The following is a 21,377-nucleotide window of genomic DNA, read 5'->3' on the forward strand; positions in this document are numbered from 1 at the left end:
AAAGATTGACTTTCCATTTATTACAGCTTTTTACGAAGTTAATAAATAGAAATGTCTACAGGACTCCTCTCTATGTCCTATTTTAGCGAAACAACTATATCAAAAAATAAATATTAACCTACTAACTTTTTAATGTTACTGAAATGTTATAAACGTAAGTAAATTGGTTTAACTTATAACACAATTATAATGTTGTCTTTAAGCAATGTTGCAAGCGGCCTTTCATTTCGCTCATATACTTATTAATCATATTTTTATTGCATAAATTTGCTTCTACAGATTCATTAAATTACATCTCACAAATCCCATATGAATGTTATAAATTTGGTGAGTGAATTTATTCACCTGATATAAGAAATATTTAAAGTTTAAAACCAGAATGTTAGCATAAGCAGATGTAATGTAAGGTCTGGAGAGATGGGTGTTCTGGTCAGAATTAAATCCGAGAAGCATGTATATCCATTAGTTAGATAAATATTATATAGTAAAAGCTAAAATCACCATTGGCTTCTTCGAGAATATGCCGTGAATATAAGATCGTTAACGGAAAATCTTCAACTGTGATCCACTAGAAGTTGACAAATAGCATCGAAATCACCAAGGGAATGTGTTATTTATGGACACCAAATTTGTAACTTTGTTCATCGAGCATTTCGGCATGTCATGTTATTTTTAAATAACATTTTCGTTGGTCTGTCATGTTCCAGTTTCGAATCAAATTTTCCTTAGTCTGTCATGCTTAATTTTGAAACAGTATTCGCATCGTTACACATTCAAATTGAATGAATACATCTTACAAATATACGTTCTTATTTTTGTTTCCACAAAAATTAACAGACAAAATAAAATGTTTTGCACTCTTTTCATAAGAAAATAATAATTGTCAAAGAGAATATAAGCAGTTTTTTGTTTTTATTTCACTTTATTTCTTTTATGTGCGTTTATTTCCTAGCTGGAAGTTGGCGTTACAACGAATACATGAAAAAAAAAAAGATCAATATAATTCCACAGTTTGAAACAATACATATTTCGGAGGAGGTGAGATTTTTTAATCAAATCGTCCTCCCATTAAACTAGCACAAACAAAACATACAAATTGTATATGAATTATTATGAAAATAATCTCTGGGGAATTAGACTTTATATTTTTGGATATTTTCTTTAGCATTATTATTTTCATTTTGACAGAGATATTGTGTGGGGAAATGTACACAGACAGACACACACACAGACAGACACTTTCACTTTTATAGATATATAGAATAGAGAAGAGATTATTAAATTATTTTATGTTTTTATTGTTAAATTATTAAATGATTTTATTAAACATTGTTTATTTTTTAAATGTTTTTATTAAACATTATTAAATTAATGAATATTTTATTAAACAAAATTTAATCATTTAATGTTTTGATCAAACATTAACTTATTCAATGTTTCCTGGCTTTAATAAGACATTATTAATTATTAAATGATTTCATTAAACATTATTAAATTTATTTATTTTTTTTTAATATTATTAAAGTATTCCATTTTTATTAAACATTATTAAAACATTGTTTAGGTATTCAATGATTTTATTTAACATTATTCAGTAATTCAAAATTAAATTATTTCGTTTATTAGATATACCTTATTAAATTACTTGACGTTTTCTTGAGCATTGCTGCTTTAATTGATGTTTTTATTAAACATTATTCAATTATTCAATATCTTTAATTAAACATTACCCAATCATCCAGTGTTTTGATTAATTATTATTAAACTATCCAATGGGTTTATTTAGCATTAATTAATTAATTAAAGCTTTAATTAAACATTATTAATTAATCAATGTTGCTAATTAAATATTATTAAATTATTAAATGTTTTTATTAATATTATAAATTATTCAAAGTTTTAATTAACAATCATTAAATGTTTTTAATTAACCATTATAAAATATTTTATTAAAAATGATTTAGCTATTCATTGTGTTTTATTAGACATTACAGAATTAGTCATTGTGTTTATTAAACATTTTCAAATTATTAATGTTTTCTATGAAACATCATTAAATTATTTACAGTGTTTCTTAATATTATTAAATTATTCAATGTTTAATTAACTTTATTAAATTATTTAAGGTTTTATTAAACATTATTAACTTATTCAATAGTTGACTAAAACATTATCAACTTATTTATGTTTTTCTTAAACATTATTAATTTATTTTTTGTTTTACTTGAACATTATTAAATTATTTTATATTTTACTTGAACATTATTAAATTATTTTATATTTTACTTAAACATTATTAAATTATTTTATATTTTACTTGAACATTATTAATTTATTTTATGTTTTACTTGAACATTAATAAATTATTTTATGTTTTACTTAAACATTATTAAATTATTTTATATTTTACTTAAACATTATTAAATTATTTTATGTTTTTCTTAAACATTATTAAATTATTTTATATTTTACTTAAACATTATTAATTTATTTTATATTTTACTTAAACATTATTAAATTATTTTATGTTTTACTTAAACATTATTAAATTATTTTATATTTTACTTGAACATTATTAAATTATTTTATATTTTACTTAAACATTATTAAATTATTTTATATTTTACTTAAACATTATTAAATTATTTTATGTTTTTCTTAAACATTATTAAATTATTTTATATTTTACTTAAACATTATTAATTTATTTTATATTTTACTTAAACATTATTAAATTATTTTATGTTTTACTTAAACATTATTAAATTATTTTATATTTTACTTGAACATTATTAAATTATTTTATATTTTACTTAAACATTATTAAATTATTTTATGTTTTACTTAAACATTATTAAATTATTTTATATTTTACTTGAACATTATTAAATTATTTTATATTTTACTTAAACATTATTAAATTATTTTATGTATTTCTTAAACATTATTAAATTATTTTATATTTTACTTAAACATTATTAAATTATTTTATATTTTACTTAAACATTATTAAATTATTTTATGTTTTACTTAAACATTATTAATTTATTTTATGTTTTACTTAAACATTATTAAATTATTTTATGTTTTACTTAACCATTATTAATTTATTTTATATTTTACTTAAACATTATTAAATTATTTTATGTTTTACTTAAACATTATTAATTTATTTTATGTTTTACTTAAACATTATTAAATTATTTTATGTTTTACTTAACCATTATTAATTTATTTTATATTTTACTTAAACATTATTAAATTATTTTATGTTTTACTTAAACATTATTAATTTATTTTATGTTTTACTTAAACATTATTAAATTATTTTATGTATTTCTTAAACATTATTAATTTATTTTATATTTTACTTAAACATTATTAAATTATTTTATATTTTACTTAAACATTATTAAATTATTTTATGTTTTACTTAAACATTATTAATTTATTTTATGTTTTACTTAAACATTATTAAATTATTTTATGTTTTACTTAACCATTATTAATTTATTTTATATTTTACTTAAACATTATTAAATTATTTTATGTTTTACTTAAACATTATTAATTTATTTTATGTTTTACTTAAACATTATTAAATTATTTTATGTATTTCTTAAACATTATTAATTTATTTTATATTTTACTTAAACATTATTAAATTATTTTATATTTTACTTAAACATTATTAAATTATTTTATATTTTTCTTAAACATTATTAATTTATTTTATGTTTTACTTAAACATTACTAAATTATTTTATGTTTTACTTAAACATTATGAAATTATTTTATGTTTTAGTTGAACATTATTAAATTATTTTATGTTTTACTTGAACATTATTAAATTATTTTATATTTTACTTGAACATTATTAAATTATTTTATGTTTTACTTAAACATTATGAAATTATTTTATGTTTTACTTAAACATTATTAAATTATTTTATGTTTTACTTAAACATTATTAAATTATTTTATATTTTACTTGAACATTATTAAATTATTTTATGTTTTACTTGAACATTATTAAATTATTTTATGTTTTACTTAAACATTATTAAATTATTTTATGTTTTTCTTAAACATTATTAAATTATTTTATATTTTACTTGAACATTATTAAATTATTTTATATTTTACTTAAACATTATGAAATTATTTTATGTTTTACTTAAACATTATTAAATTATTTTATGTTTTACTTAAACATTATTAAATTATTTTATATTTTACTTGAACATTATTAAATTATTTTATGTTTTTCTTAAACATTATTAAATTATTTTATATTTTACTTGAACATTATTAAATTATTTTATATTTTACTTAAACATTATGAAATTATTTTATGTTTTACTTAAACATTATTAAATTATTTTATGTTTTACTTAAACATTATTAAATTATTTTATATTTTACTTGAACATTATTAAATTATTTTATGTTTTACTTGAACATTATTAAATTATTTTATGTTTTACTTAAACATTATTAAATTATTTTATGTTTTTCTTAAACATTATTAAATTATTTTATATTTTACTTAAACATTATTAATTTATTTTATATTTTACTTAAACATTATTAAATTATTTTATGTTTTACTTGAACATTATGAAATTATTTTATGTTTTACTTGAACATTAATAAATTATTTTATATTTTACTTGAATATTAATAAATTATTTTATGTTTTACTTAAACATTATTAACTTATTTTATATTTTACTTGAATATTAATAAATTATTTTATGTTTTACTTGAACATTAATAAATTATTTTATATTTTACTTGAATATTATTAAATTATTTTATGTTTTACTTAAACATTATTAACTTATTTTATATTTTACTTGAATATTAATAAATTATTTTATGTTTTACTTGAACATTAATAAATTATTTTATATTTTACTTGAACATTATTAAATTATTTTATGTTTTACTTAAACATTATAAAATTATTTTATGTTTTTCTTGAACATTATTAATTTATTTTATGTTTTACTTGAACATTAATAAATTATTTTATGTTTTACTTAAACATTATTAAATTATTTTATGTTTTACTTAAACATTATAAAATTATTTTATGTTTTTCTTGAACATTGTTAATTTATTTTATGTTTTACTTAAACATTATTAAATTATTTTATGTTTTACTTGAACATTATTAAATTATTTTATGTTTTACTTAAACATTATTAAATTATTTTATGTTTTTCTTAAACATTATTAAATTATTTTATGATTTTCTTGAACATTATTAGTTTATTTTATGTTTTTCTTAAACATTATTAATTTATTTTATGTTTTACTTAAACATTATTAGTTTATTTTATGTTTTTCTTAAACATTATTAATTTATTTTATGTTTTACTTAAACATTATTAAATTATTTTATGTTTTACTTGAACATTATTAGTTTATTTTATGTTTTACTTGAACATTATTAAATTATTTTATGTTTTTCTTGAACATTATTAAATTATTTTATGTTTTACTTAAACATTATTAAATTATTTTATGTTTTTCTTAAACATTATTAAATTATTTTATGTTTTACTTAAACATTATTAAATTATTTTATGTTTTACTTAAACATTATTAGTTTATTTTATGTTTTTCTTAAACATTATTAATTTATTTTATGTTTTACTTAAACATTATTAAATTATTTTATGTTTTACTTGAACATTATTAGTTTATTTTATGTTTTACTTGAACATTATTAAATTATTTTATGTTTTTCTTAAACATTATTAATTTATTTTATGTTTTACTTAAACATTATTAAATTATTTTATGTTTTACTTAAACATTATTAGTTTATTTTATGTTTTTCTTAAACATTATTAATTTATTTTATGTTTTACTTAAACATTATTAAATTATTTTATGTTTTACTTAAACATTATTAAATTATTTTATGTTTTACTTGAACATTATTAAATTATTTTATGTTTTACTTAAACATTATTAAATTATTTTATGCTTTTCTTAAACATTATTAAATTATTTTATGTTTTACTTAAACATTATTAAATTATTTTATGTTTTACTTAAACATTATTAGTTTATTTTATGTTTTTCTTAAACATTATTAATTTATTTTATGTTTTACTTAAACATTATTAATTTATTTTATGTTTTACTTAAACATTATTAAATTATTTTATGTTTTACTTGAACATTATTAAATTATTTTATGTTTTACTTAAACATTATTAAATTATTTTATGTTTTTCTTAAACATTATTAAATTATTTTATGTTTTACTTAAACATTATTAAATTATTTTATGTTTTACTTAAACATTATTAAATTATTTTATGTTTTACTTAAACATTATTAAATTATTTTATGTTTTACTTAAACATTATTAAATTATTTTATGTTTTACTTAAACATTATTAGTTTATTTTATGTTTTTCTTAAACATTATTAATTTATTTTATGTTTTACTTAAACATTATTAGTTTATTTTATGTTTTTCTTAAACATTATTAATTTATTTTATGTTTTACTTAAACATTATTAAATTATTTTATGTTTTACTTGAACATTATTAAATTATTTTATGTTTTTCTTGAACATTATTAAATTATTTTATGTTTTACTTAAACATTATTAAATTATTTTATGTTTTTCTTAAACATTATTAATTTATTTTATGTTTTACTTAAACATTATTAAATTATTTTATGTTTTACTTAAACATTATTAGTTTATTTTATGTTTTTCTTAAACATTATTAATTTATTTTATGTTTTACTTGAACATTATTAAATTATTTTATGTTTTACTTTTAAACATTAATAAATTATTTTATGTTTTACTTAAACATCATTAAATTATAGAATATTTTTATAAAACATTCTATAAATTATTAAATGCTATGCAGTGTTTTATTAAACATGGTTTAATAATTTAATATTTTATTAAACATTGTTAAATTATTTAATGTTTTATTGTGCATTGCTAGATTATTTAATGTTTTAATTAAACATTTTAAAATTAGTTAATGTTTTAGTTTAACATTAGAATATTCAATGTTTTAATTAAACATTTTTAAATTATTCAATGTTTTTCTAGGCATTATTCAATTATTCAATGTTTTATTGAATATTATAACATTGTTCAATTAATCATTAGGAAATTATTCAATGTTTTATTGAACAATATTCAACAATGCAATGTTTTCATTAAACATTACAAAATTATTCCATGTTTTTATTAAGCATTATTAAATTATTTAATTATGTCAATGATAGCTTACCAGACTTGGTTCATATAGAAATTTTCACTTACCTGAAAAAAGAAAAAAAAATCATGTATTAAAATTGAAAACAAATCTCAAACAAATAAATGAAATATCAATCTTAAATTTTGGTTTAGTTTTAAAGAAAATTGCAGAATTATTAAAGATTGCTTTTATTGTCATCAATTTTTTAATGATATGTTTATACATCGCCACTGATTGATCAGTTTGAAATGGAATTTTCATCAATAAATGTTCAAAATGATTGAATGCATCTTAAGAACTTATCTATGTTTTTTTTTTTAATTTTTGCGATGAAGATTCTTTTAATTATTTGGATTCTTTGAATTATTTGGATTCTTTGAATTATTTGGATTCTTTGGATTACTCTTCTCATCTTGGATGTTATCTTTATAACGTTCATGAGAATAGGATCCAAAATGAGAAAATCGAACAATTCTAGTTTTTCAAACAACCTGGTACTTTGAATTTGCCTCAAAAGTCAAACCGGAAACTGATTTTTATGCTAGTGTAAAAAATACGGAGGCAGGCGATTATTCGTTTTCATATTTAAAAAATTTTTTTTTTTGATTCCCTAGAAAGATATCCAAAAGAAAGCACTATTTTTTAATTTATCTTACTATAAAAAAATAAAACTGTTAGGACATAATTTGGTGGAATCTTGAATAATACTTTGAAACCATCAGCATTTATTATCAGTAGTAGTAGGAGAATGGGTAAGAGGAATAGGAGGTGGGAATACTCGTAACATATCCGGCAGTTCATGGGTGCTTTATGCCAAATTGACGGAATTCTGTCAATTGGTTTCTGAGTCTACCATGTTTATTCTTTTGACTATTTGCAATATTAGCAACAGCAGTTGGATTTACAAATTTAAACACCTACTTGGCATTTCAAGGATATCTTGTGCCAAATTAGGTGCAATTCTGTTGAGTAGTTTTGAAGCCTATAAATGACACACACACATACACAAATTCAATTATAGTACCAATATAGTATTACAACTAATATAGTATAAATATAGTATTACAACTAATAGTTACTACCACGATAAACAACAGTGGCAACAGCAACACCACTGTCATAACAATGTTTGAAATATTTGCATGATTTGTAAGCTTGACGCTGATTGGAGCAAGCACTGGATTTTGATTAGGATTTAATCAATCAGAAACCATTTCTCATGCGAGCATAGCACTGATTCCTGAAGGTTATTTAAGAAAGTGTAACGGCACTGTTCACTATTTTAGCTGCGATAAAAGCCAGCTGTTTAAATAACCCACATCGCTCAGTTAAACCACGAAACTGCTCTCTTGGTGTGCAAACCGAGCCCACCTTTAGCAATATCGTCTTATCAGTATTGACACAAAGACTTTACTTTTGAAGATGGCGACTTACTTTCAGTACCATTTCAACACACAGCCTTATGAACCCTGGCAGCCTTTAACTTAACTATTACTCTTAATTAGGCACTGCCAAAACTGGGGGATGAGGGGCAGGTAAGTACTTTTTGACGGACCGTCTTTTTAAAAATCTACCAAAAATCAGGTAATTATCCGATCAATACGAAATTTTCAGCGATTATTAAGAGAAGAATGTACTTTATAACAGTGTACTTATTTTTCATAAACAATATTTATATATATATATTTTTTTGCTTACAACCCCCTCTTGTTTTGAGGGGGTTCCAAATATGGTTAAAATAATCATCTGAAACTGAACAAAACATATTGTTGTAAGGGACGGGATTATAGATAAAAAAAAAAAAATTAAAAAAAACTTGTTTATATACCTTATTTTGATGTCTGAATATCAAAACTTCGATTGTGTTTAATTATCCCGCTTTTGAGTTTTGAAGTGTGAAATTCGGTGAATATGTTAAGTAAAATAATTAATTTAAGTTAAGCAAAACAAAAACAAAAAAATTTAATATTTATACGAAAAAAGACATTTTAAAATCTTTGATAAATAAATTAACAATTTTTTTTAGCGAGCCGAATAATGCATGACCATTATTAAACGGCATGCTTTGAAGAATCGATACAAAAAAAAAAAATTGATAAATATTGTGCCCTTTGTGTTAAAAATAGCATCATTTTTTCGATCCCGTTTGAAAACGTTTGCCGCCTTTCGACTACGGTGGACCAAACGCGCTGAAATAATTTTTTTTATTCCGCTTTAAATTGCCCCACCCCCATTTTGGGGAGCCTGGCCCCCACACACATACACATTTAAAACCAAACTCATACAAATGGTCACCCATCTGGTACTGGCCAGCCTCAGTGTTAATATTACAATGAAATTTTCGTCACTGAAAAATAAGTTTTTTTTGGCCTGTTTGGTCTTCCATAGTTTGCTTTTTACCAAGTACAAACGTAAACATTGTCTATATCGACGCGAAGTAACTGGTTGCCTATATGAATAAGTGGAATTATTTGAAATCCAGGTACTTATATTATAATATTTTTGCATATTCTCATAGAAAATCACACTAAATCTTAGTTAGACAACAAATAAATAAATTAATTATTCCAAAAACCTTTTTTTTTAAATATTTATGTACGTTTTTTGTGCAAGACAAAAAATGTTAACTTTTTGGGAAAATTTAACATTTAAAATTTAATTAAAAATAGTAGAAAATGTTTTACATTATTCTGTTTTCTATATGATAAAATTCAGGGTTTTATCTTTCTGAAAAAAAATGTTACTTAGAAATAATGAATTTTAATAAATGTAATTTCGTTTTAAAAACCAACAACAACTTGATTTTTCGGCCATTTTTGGCGGGGTCTACTCTTAATCGTATGTACAGACTTTGGAATTACTTTATCCTATTAAGAACACCCAGTACCATTTTCCCCATCTTGACTCATCTATTACTCACACGTCTATTGTTCCATGCTTATAAAACAGTATAATATAAAATGATAAAAAAGGACTTTAATTCTACATAGATTCTGTCATGTATGATAATTATGCCTTCGCTTTCACTTTGCATACAGAATAGCAAAACGTGATATCAGCTACATTTTTATGGCGTCCATATTGAACACAACAGTTTCTCACATTATTCAAAAAAACAAAACAAAAACGAAAGCCATAAACAAAGACTTAAATGCATGTTTACTGGAATTGATCGCAAGTAGTTAATTTGCAACCACTTTAAAAGATTTTTTTTAACTCAACACTTTAAAATATGTTTCTAAAATCATGGTGATGTTTTACATACAGAATACAATTTAATCATTTTCTTTATGAATGATTAAATAATGTTTATGAATGATTAAATAATGTTTATGAATGATTAAATAATGTTTATGAATGATTAAATAATGTCATAAAAATGTAATTCTGTTGGGTCAGCAATATTCCCACTGATGTCATTGAAATGAGTAGAAAAAAGTTAGAAGATAAACAAATTAGTCGTTAGTAATTGTTAAATAACAGGATTATTATTATTGGCTCACTAGGAGCTTTCATACAAGTCATCAAAGATCTCTCCTTGAAAACAACCTGTGGTGTTCCCTGGAAGCTGATTAACAACAAATCTCTCCAGATTTTCAGTACTCTCCACCTTTTTTGATAACATTTGCAAATGAATTTGCATTATCGCAACAGCTGCTTAGCATTAATTTCTCGCTGGCAGCGGCCATTGGTCTCCACTGAATTTTGAGTGGCAATGAGCTTCCCCAAGGTCCCAGTTCTCTTCGCATTTGTCAAGCGGAGGTCTGATCAGTGCTCTCTCCTCGATCTTTCCATTCTCCTTGATCCTATTCAGCTATTTGGCCTCACTCTTTGGGGAGCGGTGATAGGGTAATGGGGGGAATAGAAGAGGAGATAAAGAACTTATAGATATGCAGCATCAATAATCTTGGTTCCATGTAACGTTTCTTCATGTTTTGCCTCTGCAGCAGTTTGTCTGGCCCATCCATGTGGCTTATGTGTGTTCCAATTACAATGGAAATCACCTTGAATTTTTTACATTTTCATAGTTTTGCTAATTCCCATTTCAGATCTTGATATTTATTTATTCGTGTTCTTTCTTTTGCACTTTTGTTTTGAACGAGCAATGATTGAGCAAGTTCTCTTGTTTTTGTTTAGAAAAATTATGTCAAGTTTGGAAAGTTCAATGACCTTATCAGTTTGTATACCCATGTCCAAAAGAAGTTTGACATTTTCGTCTTCCTGTACAACTTCTGATCGTGACCTAATTCATAGAGTTTGCATATATTCCATAAACTGGAATATATGCATATGGACTTCAGTGACTTTGCTGCCTACACTTTTTATATTGATGTTGAACTAGCATCGGGCATTCTGATATGATACGTGTTAATGTTTCTTCCCTTTCATTACACATTCTGCACATCAGTGATTTTTCAGTTTTGTTAATATAGTGTTTGATAGACCTAGTGTGAGAGGCTTGTTCCTGAGCTGCCATTAAGGTGCTCTCAGTAGATCACCCCTGACTAACCGATTCCAGCTTTCATTATCTCTAAATTTAGTATTCTTAAAGAATACACTGTGTAGTTTCTTTCTAAATATTTTTTTCCTCTCTCTTGCAATCTCTGACTCTTCTACATCCCAGGTCTTAGCATCTTTTCCACTTTTCATTCCATGAAGAAGAGTTTCATTACTTTCAGAAATATATTGAGTTAGATTTCCTTCCTCTATTTTTACCACATCTTCAACACTAACACAGCCCGACCACCTTCTTTTTTAAGTACATACAATCGATTTACATCTCTTTGCTTAGCATTTTATGCAACTTAAAATTGTAAGCATTTTATGTGTCCAACCATTTCAATTCATCTACATATTTCATTAGTTCATTCATTATTATTGGCTCACAAGGAGATTTCACACAGGTCTTCAGAGACTTTTCCCTGAAAATAGCCTGTGGTGTTCACTGGAAGCTGAGTGATTATTATTATTATTGCTTATTCACTAGAGTCATTATCAGATACACGATTCAAGGGGCACCACTTGAATCGTGTACCTGAAATACATATCCTTTTTTTGTTGAATCTAATTCTCCCGTGGGATCAACTAAAAACGATGTCCTTTTCTATGTTGCTTTAAAATATTTTTAATTAATTTTCAATATATGTGCTAAAAAGCAAAATTATGTTTATCCATAATTATTATTTTGCTAAAGACATTTTCTCTTTCATTTCCTGAGTCAAGCATTGAAACTTTAAATTTCGTGTATTATAATAATAAAGTTTTGTTTAAAAATTCTATATTTTTACTGACAAAAAATTAAATATAAATCTTACAATTGTACACACAAATACATATGCATATATATATATATATATATATATATATATATATATATATATATGTATGTGTATGTGTGTGTGTGGCACTATGTTTTGATAGTGCCACACACACACACACACACATATATATATGTATGTATATTTTATATGTGTGTGTGGCACTATGTTTTGATAGTGCCACAGGCTGTTGTGGCCTCTCCCCACCTCCAGAATTGCCGGAAGGTGATTGGGTCTTGCACGGAGTAATACAGAAAAAGGGAACCACAATGCAATTTTGATTCCTTCCCTGTCATTTGTCCAGACAAACATAGGGTGAGCACGTATTTTCTGCCCCTCTGTAAATGAGAGGATGGGGGGAACCCCCTCCCTAAGCACTAGTTAAGGTTAGTTATTTTTAAGGAGATAATTGTGTTGAGTTAATTGTAAGATCTGTGAATTGTTTCGTAATATATTGTAATAATTTTTGTAAAATAAATAGATAAGATTATTTCTCATATTTGACAATTGTGTCGAGCGTTTGTGTTGTGCCTTAAGTGAATGTCTGCCTTAAGTCAAAGGAACCTAAACCTGAAAAGCCGATCCCAATCAGAATACCATCAGAATGAAGACGTCATCTTGAGAGAATGAAGGAGCCAGCCACACCCAACATCCCAGGTATGCTTTTCCTCTTCACCTAGACAAAAAGACATCTAACCGACAGATCTTCATACTCAGACCCTATTGACTGGCCCATCGTCACGACATAGGTCTGTTTCCAGGACATTTACTGTAACACATGAGTCTGTCACATACTAATGACCGACCTATATATATATATATATATATATATATATATATATATATATATAAGTGAACGTGTCTGTGTGTCTGTGTACATTTCCCTACGCAATAACTCTCTCAATTTTAAGTCTACAGACTCGAAATTTGATATATAGGGTACTGAGATTTGGAAAAATCTATGTGATTAGTTTTCGGCCAGAAATTTGGCTGTTAAGGGCTCAAAGTTCAACGATTTGATCTTTGAGAACTCTACCAAACTCTTCCGACAATTTTGGGTCTAAACACTTGAAATTTTAGATATAGGTTCTTTGGACATGGATCTAACTTAATAACTTGATTTGAGCCCAAAACAATAAATGTTAAGGGTCATAATAGGGGTCATAATAGGGGTCAAAGTTAAAATAAATTGACCTCTGCGGTCTCTACCAAATTACTCAGACAATTTCTGGTCTAAACATTTGAAATTTTACATAAAGGGTATTCAGAGATAGGGCAAGCTTTTTAATCGGTTTGGGTCGAAAATTTGTAGTTACCAATATATAAATGTATGTATGTATGTTTGGATGTCTGCCTAAAACTTTCGACAGAGGCAACGGATTTTACTAAGATCAGTATCGTTTTGAAGTTCCACCCTTCAGATGACAAATATCGAAAACCTGGCTAAAAACATTAATATCTTCACCTTCAACTGGGCACTTTTCTTCAGGGGGCGTCGCTTTTTCGCCAATATTTTTGAAAGTCATCCTCTCCTTTCGATTGTCTAGCCTTAATTTAAACATAAGTCACATCCGGTTTGGCGGTGGTCGTAACAGCAAAGACGTCAGGTTTGTTTCCCCATTCTTTTCCTCCTTTGTGGTACGGGTTCGAACCTGCCTTCCTACTACCACTTTTTTTTTTCTCAACAGACACATCCAAACACCCGGCCAACTCCAGGCTGAAATGCTAGTATATATATATATATATATATATATATATATATATATATATATATATATATATGAGACAGTTTTTTTCCTTTTCTTTTGCCTCTGCAAATCTGTATTCTGCATAGCATCTCCTAAGTGTATTGATGTGTCGCATCATGACTATGACAAACTAATGGAGGAAGAGTTTTCTTGGAAAATGTGTCTCCCCATACTTTATGCCTGCCTTGCGTTGTCTTCTGGCTCTCAGTACCAGTAGCCATATTTCCATAAAATTGGTAATTTGGTCAGATATTTTGAACATCTTTAAGCATTCAATTACTTATGTATGGTTCATTTTATTTTAGTATTCGTCAAAGCCATGGCTATGTTATTTCTTTTAATTTTACTTTTTATGTTTTAGATATTTTTGTTTAATGTTTAGCAAGTCATTTGTTTTCTTTATTTTCTGTTCTTCAGTAAGTAGTCTATAACTATTACGGGAGTGATACATTTCTTTACTCAGTTGTGCTATTAAAACTTTCCACATAGTTGTAAGCAAATGAACGGTCTGTAGTTCATTTAATTATAGCTCTCTATATAAAATAGTATGTGTTTTTCTATAACTTATGTAAAGATAAACTGGGATTATTCGCAAACATATTTATGTAACACTGTGCTCTCACCTAGAGGTTGTGAAGTTGCAGACACCGCAACTTAAATAATAAACGATGTATTTTAATGGTGCTGTATTAAACGAAACTGAAATTCTTAGCTGTATCCAATTTTTTGCATATCAATAATGCAATGCAGTATGTTCTATTAACCAATTTTAATTGGTTCGTTTAATGGCATATCAACGCTTTTAGAGTTATTTAACACATTATTATAAATCATTTACTGATTGTTTTGTTGGATCTTTTCCATGGCATATCGAATCTTTGGAAATGGAACACAAAAATTATTGTAAACAATTCACTGATTTCTTTTGTGTGTTTTTTGGCGGATCAAAGCTTTTGTCTTATTTAATGTTGGGACCTAATAACTATTGCTTTCTTTCGGCACATCACACTTTTCTCTCACGTTTAATCTGGACAATGTTAAATGGATAAATAAGAGGTTGATTCAGTAGCGCAGTTAACATCTGTTTTCAAGCAGTGACGATAAGAGCTTAAAACTATGTTTGCTGGTTACAGGAAACTAATTGGGTTTACTTTTTGCATTGTGTACAAATTTTCGTTTCTTTATTTTTGTAAATACTCACTGTTGCATTGTTTTATTTGTATGAGGAATAAAAGATATTTAGGTTATTGGTTTTCTAAAAAAGAATTCTTCCTGTGGGTGGAAACTCTAAATCAGGATTAGGTTGTTTTTAAATGTTTTAAAAGAAAAGAAAATTATCCTTTTCTTTTCAAAGAATATGTCAGAAAAAAAAACTTGCTCAGGTGTATGCAAGCAATGAATACAAAAGAGAAAAAAAAGAAACCTTTTTGCACAGTTGGATTTGCATATTTTTCAGATTCCGTGGCATTCAGCTAATGTATAAGATTAAAAATATAAAAAATGTTTTATTAAATATAAAAAAACAGAATTTCTTCCATACGCTTTGGACTAAGTAGATATAAGAAAAAAATGTTCCTATTTGGAAACTAAGAAGTAGAATATATAAATAATACAAATGACAAAACCTTTTAAATCACAATTCATTTTTTTCTAAAAGAAAATTTCGAAATTGCTTATTTCCATTTTTTTTTCCATTTCTACTTCAGATCTTAGCAATGAACTTTTTATTATAAAAGAAAAACAAGGAAAATCAACAAAAAGTTGAAGAAGTAAAAAATGTATTCAAAGTTGATTTTACCGAAATGTATGAAATTTACTATTTTTAGTAAGTTGTCATATAATACCAGTTAAAATCAAGTTTACGGTAAGTACTATAACCTAGCATGATAAAGTTTAAAAATGTTTAAATTGTTTTTCAATAATACTAGTTTGTGGGTCAAGGCTGCTTATCACTAGGTCAAACATACCTTAGCTGATTCTATTTGATACCCCAATTAATTATCATCGGTGAAACGTAATTGCATTCGTCTTCCATTCTACTATAATGAAAAAACCACATATATTTTATTGGCATTTCAAGGGTACTTCATGCAAACTTATTCAGTTTGTATAATTATCTATACATTAGAAAATTCTTATTCAGGGGATATAATCACAAACAGGGAAGAAATTTATGGCATTACTTATTACAATAGTGTACTCATGACGATCAATGTTGTCTTAATTATTTTTATTCTTAAATAAGATTGTAACTTCAATAATTTTAGTATTGCTGTGTACATAAATACGTTTTCTTTTGAATAGTTTAAAATAAAATTTACCAGTAAATTTTAATAAATAATAAAATTTACCAGTAAATTTTAATAAATAATAAAATTTACCAGTAAATTTTAATAAATAATAAAATTTACCAATAAATTTTAATAAATAATAAAATTTACCAATAAATTTTAATAAATAATAAAATTTACCAATAAATTTTAATAAATAATAAAATTTACCAATAAATTTTAATAAATAATAAAATTTACCAGTAAATTTTAATAAATAATAAAATTTACCAGTAAATTTTAATAAATAATAAAATTTACCAATAAATTTTAATAAATAATAAAATTTACCAATAAATTTTAATAAATAATAAAATTTACCAATAAATTTTAATAAATAATAAAATTTACAAACTCGATTTATTATTTACTTACTTAGTAGCATTTACATTTTGTAACAAATTACTTTCTTGTGATGTAAACAAATAAACTAGGTGAAGTGATTGGCTTATCGACCAATGAAATCACTTTGTGTAGGGATACAAAGGACTACTTGTTCGTTCGGTGTTCCCACTAAAAGTTAGAGATTTACCATATTGGGATGAAATTTATTCAAAAGTTTTACATCAACTTGTTTGTAACAACTATTTCATTGTATTTAACTCTGTTCCGGTTCCGACAAAATAAAAACTTTGGGTACTCATGCAGAGAGTGATCCAGACGTAACTCAGTGCACGCCCGGCTTTCCCCGGAACATGCTGTCAACAGCTGGAGTAAGCCGAGTGTCGCCAAAGAAATTAAGCCGTTTGACGTAACATAAAGCTGAGCCAATGACAATGTAGTGCGATAGTTTTCAATGCAACGTGCATTCGCACAAGTTGAAAATTCAAAGCAGCAGACAACAATTATGAAGAGGAAGAAAAGAAAGCAAATTAATAAAAAAACAAAAAGAAACACACAATTTGCATACTTTCACATAAGGAAAAAAAACATGAATTTACAGCATTAGTTGAGCAGTTGAAAACACCAGCGGGAATCCTGGAATTTTGTCAGAATAGGAAATTACTAGCACGGACGAAAATGTGTGTATGTCTTGTGGACATAGATGCATTCTTATGGTAAGAAGTAAGGCAAGCGATGGCTATGCCTGGAGGTGTCAGGCTAGCAAATGCCGAACTTTTACCTCGATCTGGACTGGAACTTTTTTCGCAAGGTCTAGGCTAGCAATTGCCATTATACTAAAAATAATCTACTTGTGGGCGTTCGGGAAAGCAACGCAAAAAGACCTCCAGTGCGAATGTGGAATTTGCTCAATCCACACCATCGTCGACTGGAAGAATTTCCTTAGAGATATTTGGTGGAGATAGATAAGGCTTTGTTTAACCGTCGAAAGCATAACATCGGCAGATTACTCACACCGGTCTGAGTCTTCTGTGGATACGACCCCGCCGAAAAGGAGGGTTTCTTGGTGAGTGTACTAAACTGGAATGCTGAAACCCTCCTTCCATTACTAAAACAATATATTCTGCCGAGGATCACAGTCGTATCAGACTGTTGGAAAACATACAACAAAGTGAGAGGGAGGTGTAACGCCATTTGACAGTGAACCACAGCCTTCACTTCGTAGATCCCGAAACGAAGACTACAACAAATCATGTGGAGAGAATGTAGAAGGAAGCAAAACAACACAACAAAGTAGAATGCAGGACACACCGGGAGCTTTTGGACACATATCATGTGGAGGCAAGCATTTGGTAATGCTCCGTTTGTCTCCATATTAACTCACATCGCCGAAACCTACCCGGTTGATGACGAGCTTCCTTGCACGTCCGTTACCACATCTGCATCCACTTTGGCATCGTGTGATACCCTATGTATTATGTAGTCATAGTGAATAGTGTAGTTGTCATTCCCAACTGTTCGTTCGGGTATATGTTCCCAGGAGTTTTTACTACACTGAATGTTGAGTTTCTTACATATCTTCCAGTGAAGGTATTTGCAAACTCCGTTATGGCGATCTGTATAATAACCGTCTCCAAGTAGGACTTTGCAACCAGAAATCAGGTGGCCCACACTCTCAACCTCAGTGCTACAGAACCTGCATTTATTATTATTGCTTAGACCACACATCTTTTTGAAGGCGTTTGTCATGAGACCCTGGTCTTGTGCAACCAATATCAACCTCTCTTGGTCGTAATGGAGGGATCCTCTTTTGAGCCAGTCCAGGGAACCATCCCTATCAATATATTCTTGGGATAGTTCAGTCGGTAGGTATTTTGCCCGTTTATGGTTGGTCCATTCTTCTGTTTTAACACTATGGAACTGGCTAGTGTATTTTTTCCGACTTTTCTGGGCTATGTCAGTGGCAGGCTTGTTTGGGTTCTGTAGCAGTACATTATTGAGGAAACAGGGTGAAATTTCACAGTTCCAGTTTATGCATTCGATCCGGTCATTATTCTTTCTTTTTACTGTGTCTAAATGAATTTGATTTGTATTGTGGTTATAGACTCCCATCGAAATATTTTTCGTATGCGAATAAAGCATGCTGAGAAAATTATTTTCTTTACCCCTTCTACTAACCACATGGCAAATAAAACATTTCATGGCTCAGTTGTTTCTTTCTCCTTATGAATTTTTAAATTATTTCCTTTTATTGAAGCATTGCCTATCAGGAATTTATCTGATGGAAATTTAGAGACCATATCTCTTATGATCCTCTCCCCAATAAGAACATTTCTTTGTTTTGAAATATGTGATCTCATTTGCCCAACTGACACGAATCAAATATCTGTGTGAATTGGTCAACAATTGCAAGGTTTCTTTACAGATTGGTGACATCTTTCCTGTGAACACTGAATATCATTTTGAGGGTATATAAAAGAATGTTATGCATTAAACGAATAACAAATGGCGTTTGTGATTGCGTATTCATACGTATATATGAAAATGATGTTATATATATATAAAATAAAAATTACAATTAAATTTACCAAAATGATCCAAGATGGTAAAATTAAAGTATATTATAAATATTAAAAAATTAATATTTATAAAATTATCTCAGCCAGATGTAAAAGCTCGATAAAACCAAATAGGAAATAGAGCTTATAATATAAGCAAATAGTTAATAAACTATGTTAAAAAACACTTTGAAATGAGTTAAAAACATATTTAATCTGAAAAGGAAACACTAGATAAATGAATAGTCCGTGAAGTCCGTGGAGTTTCGAAGAAATACTTTCCTTCTCATCAGAGGGTAGGAATTAGCAAAATGCGGGATCGGATTTTGCATGCAGAAGTAGTTGATGAAACAACAAGTAAGTCAAAGATCTTACTATGTTTTTAACTCATTTCATTAACTATTTGCTCATATATATATATATATATATAATGCCCGTGCCTATCTGGATATATCATATGAGTGAAGGAAAAATGAGTCAATTTATTTCATCAGAATTGGTTACATACGATTATAACGATGGCGATAATTTTTAATTTTGAAATTTAAAACTTTTAGTTTTTAAATTTTAATTCTCAATTCAGTCTCGTGGCAGTTTTTGGGTAGTAAATGTCGACTTTTGTAGGTTTTCAGGTATGCTGACAATAAATATCATGCTTAAATTTGGGACTGATAAGTCGTTTACCAGATATTAAAATAAAAGCTAATGTTATCCCTGGCAGCAATTTTGTTTTCAAAACCGAGTAGTTAGTAATGTGCATGTGTGTAACTGAAGCAGACGACAAAGCAAATGTTTTTCACTCCTCCACTATGAAAAAAATGCAGTGTTTATTCCGAAAGCTGTTTTTAACATGTGAAGATTGAGTGTGTTTACTCCGAAAGTTGCTCATAACATGAGGAAGGGGCGGGGTATTTATTTCGAAAGTCGTTCTTAACATGGGGAAGTTGGGGGTATTTCTTCCAAAAGTCGTTCTTAACATGGGAAAGTTTGAGGTATTTATTCCGAAAGTCGCTCTTAACATGGGTAAGTTGGGTGTATTTATTCCGAAAGTCGTTCTTAACATAGGGATGTGGGGGTGTTTATTCCGAAAGCCGTTCTTAAAATAGGGAATTTGGGGGAGTTTATTCCGAAAATCGGTCAACATGAGGAAGTTAGGGGTGTTTATTCCTAAAGGCGTCCTTAACATGGAGAGTTTACGAGTGTTTATTCCGAAAGCCATTCTTAACATGGGGAGGTAAGGGGTGTTTATTCCAAAAGCTCTTACAATTCTTCGGTTGTGAAAAAATGGCTGCCAGGGATTGTATTAACTTTTATGTTGGATAACAAATGTTTTCATATCTGGTCAACTATCATTATTATTTATAACGAAAGTCGTTCTTAACATGGGGAAGTTGGGGGTATTTATTGCGAAAGTCGTTCTTAACATGGGGAAGTTGGGGATATTTATTCCGAAAGTTGTTCTTAACATGGGGCAATTGGGGGTATTCATTCCGAAAGTCGTGCTTTACATGGGAAATTGGGGGTATTTATTCCGAAAGTCGTTCTTAACATGGGGAGACTGGGTGTATTTATTCCGAAAGTCGTTCTTAACATGGGGCAGTTGAGGGTATTTATTCCGAAAGTCGTTCTTAACATGGGGAAGGTGGGGTGTATTTATTCACACAGTCGCTCTTAACATGGGTAAGTTGGGTGTATTTATTCCGAAAGTCGTTCTTAACATAGGGATGTGGGGGGGGGGTTATTCCGAAAGCCGTTCTTAAAATAGGGAATTTGGGGGAGTTTATTCCGAAAGTCGGTCTTAACATGAGTAAGTTAGGTGTGTTTATTCC

The 21,377-nt window shown here is 26.7% G+C and overlaps 2 long non-coding RNA genes across 2 annotated transcripts in view; one reads left to right on the plus strand and one right to left on the minus strand.

Moving 5' to 3' along the window:
* The window catches only part of LOC145297677 (uncharacterized), a 567,884-nt gene that overhangs the window by 131,711 nt on the left and 414,796 nt on the right, over positions 1–21,377 (plus strand). The window lies entirely within an intron of this gene.
* Positions 6,976–21,377, minus strand: part of LOC145297676 (uncharacterized) — a 698,958-nt gene continuing 684,556 nt past the window's right edge. Inside the window, exon 3 of the long non-coding RNA XR_013870304.1 lies at positions 6,976–7,317. This is a non-coding gene — a long non-coding RNA (uncharacterized LOC145297676). The remainder of the gene's footprint in view (positions 7,318–21,377) is intronic.

Source organism: Euprymna scolopes, chromosome 18 (genome assembly GCF_053919585.1).
Source record: "Euprymna scolopes isolate OS-2025 chromosome 18, ASM5391958v1, whole genome shotgun sequence".
In the NCBI taxonomy this organism is placed as follows: Eukaryota; Metazoa; Mollusca; class Cephalopoda; order Sepiida; family Sepiolidae; genus Euprymna; species Euprymna scolopes.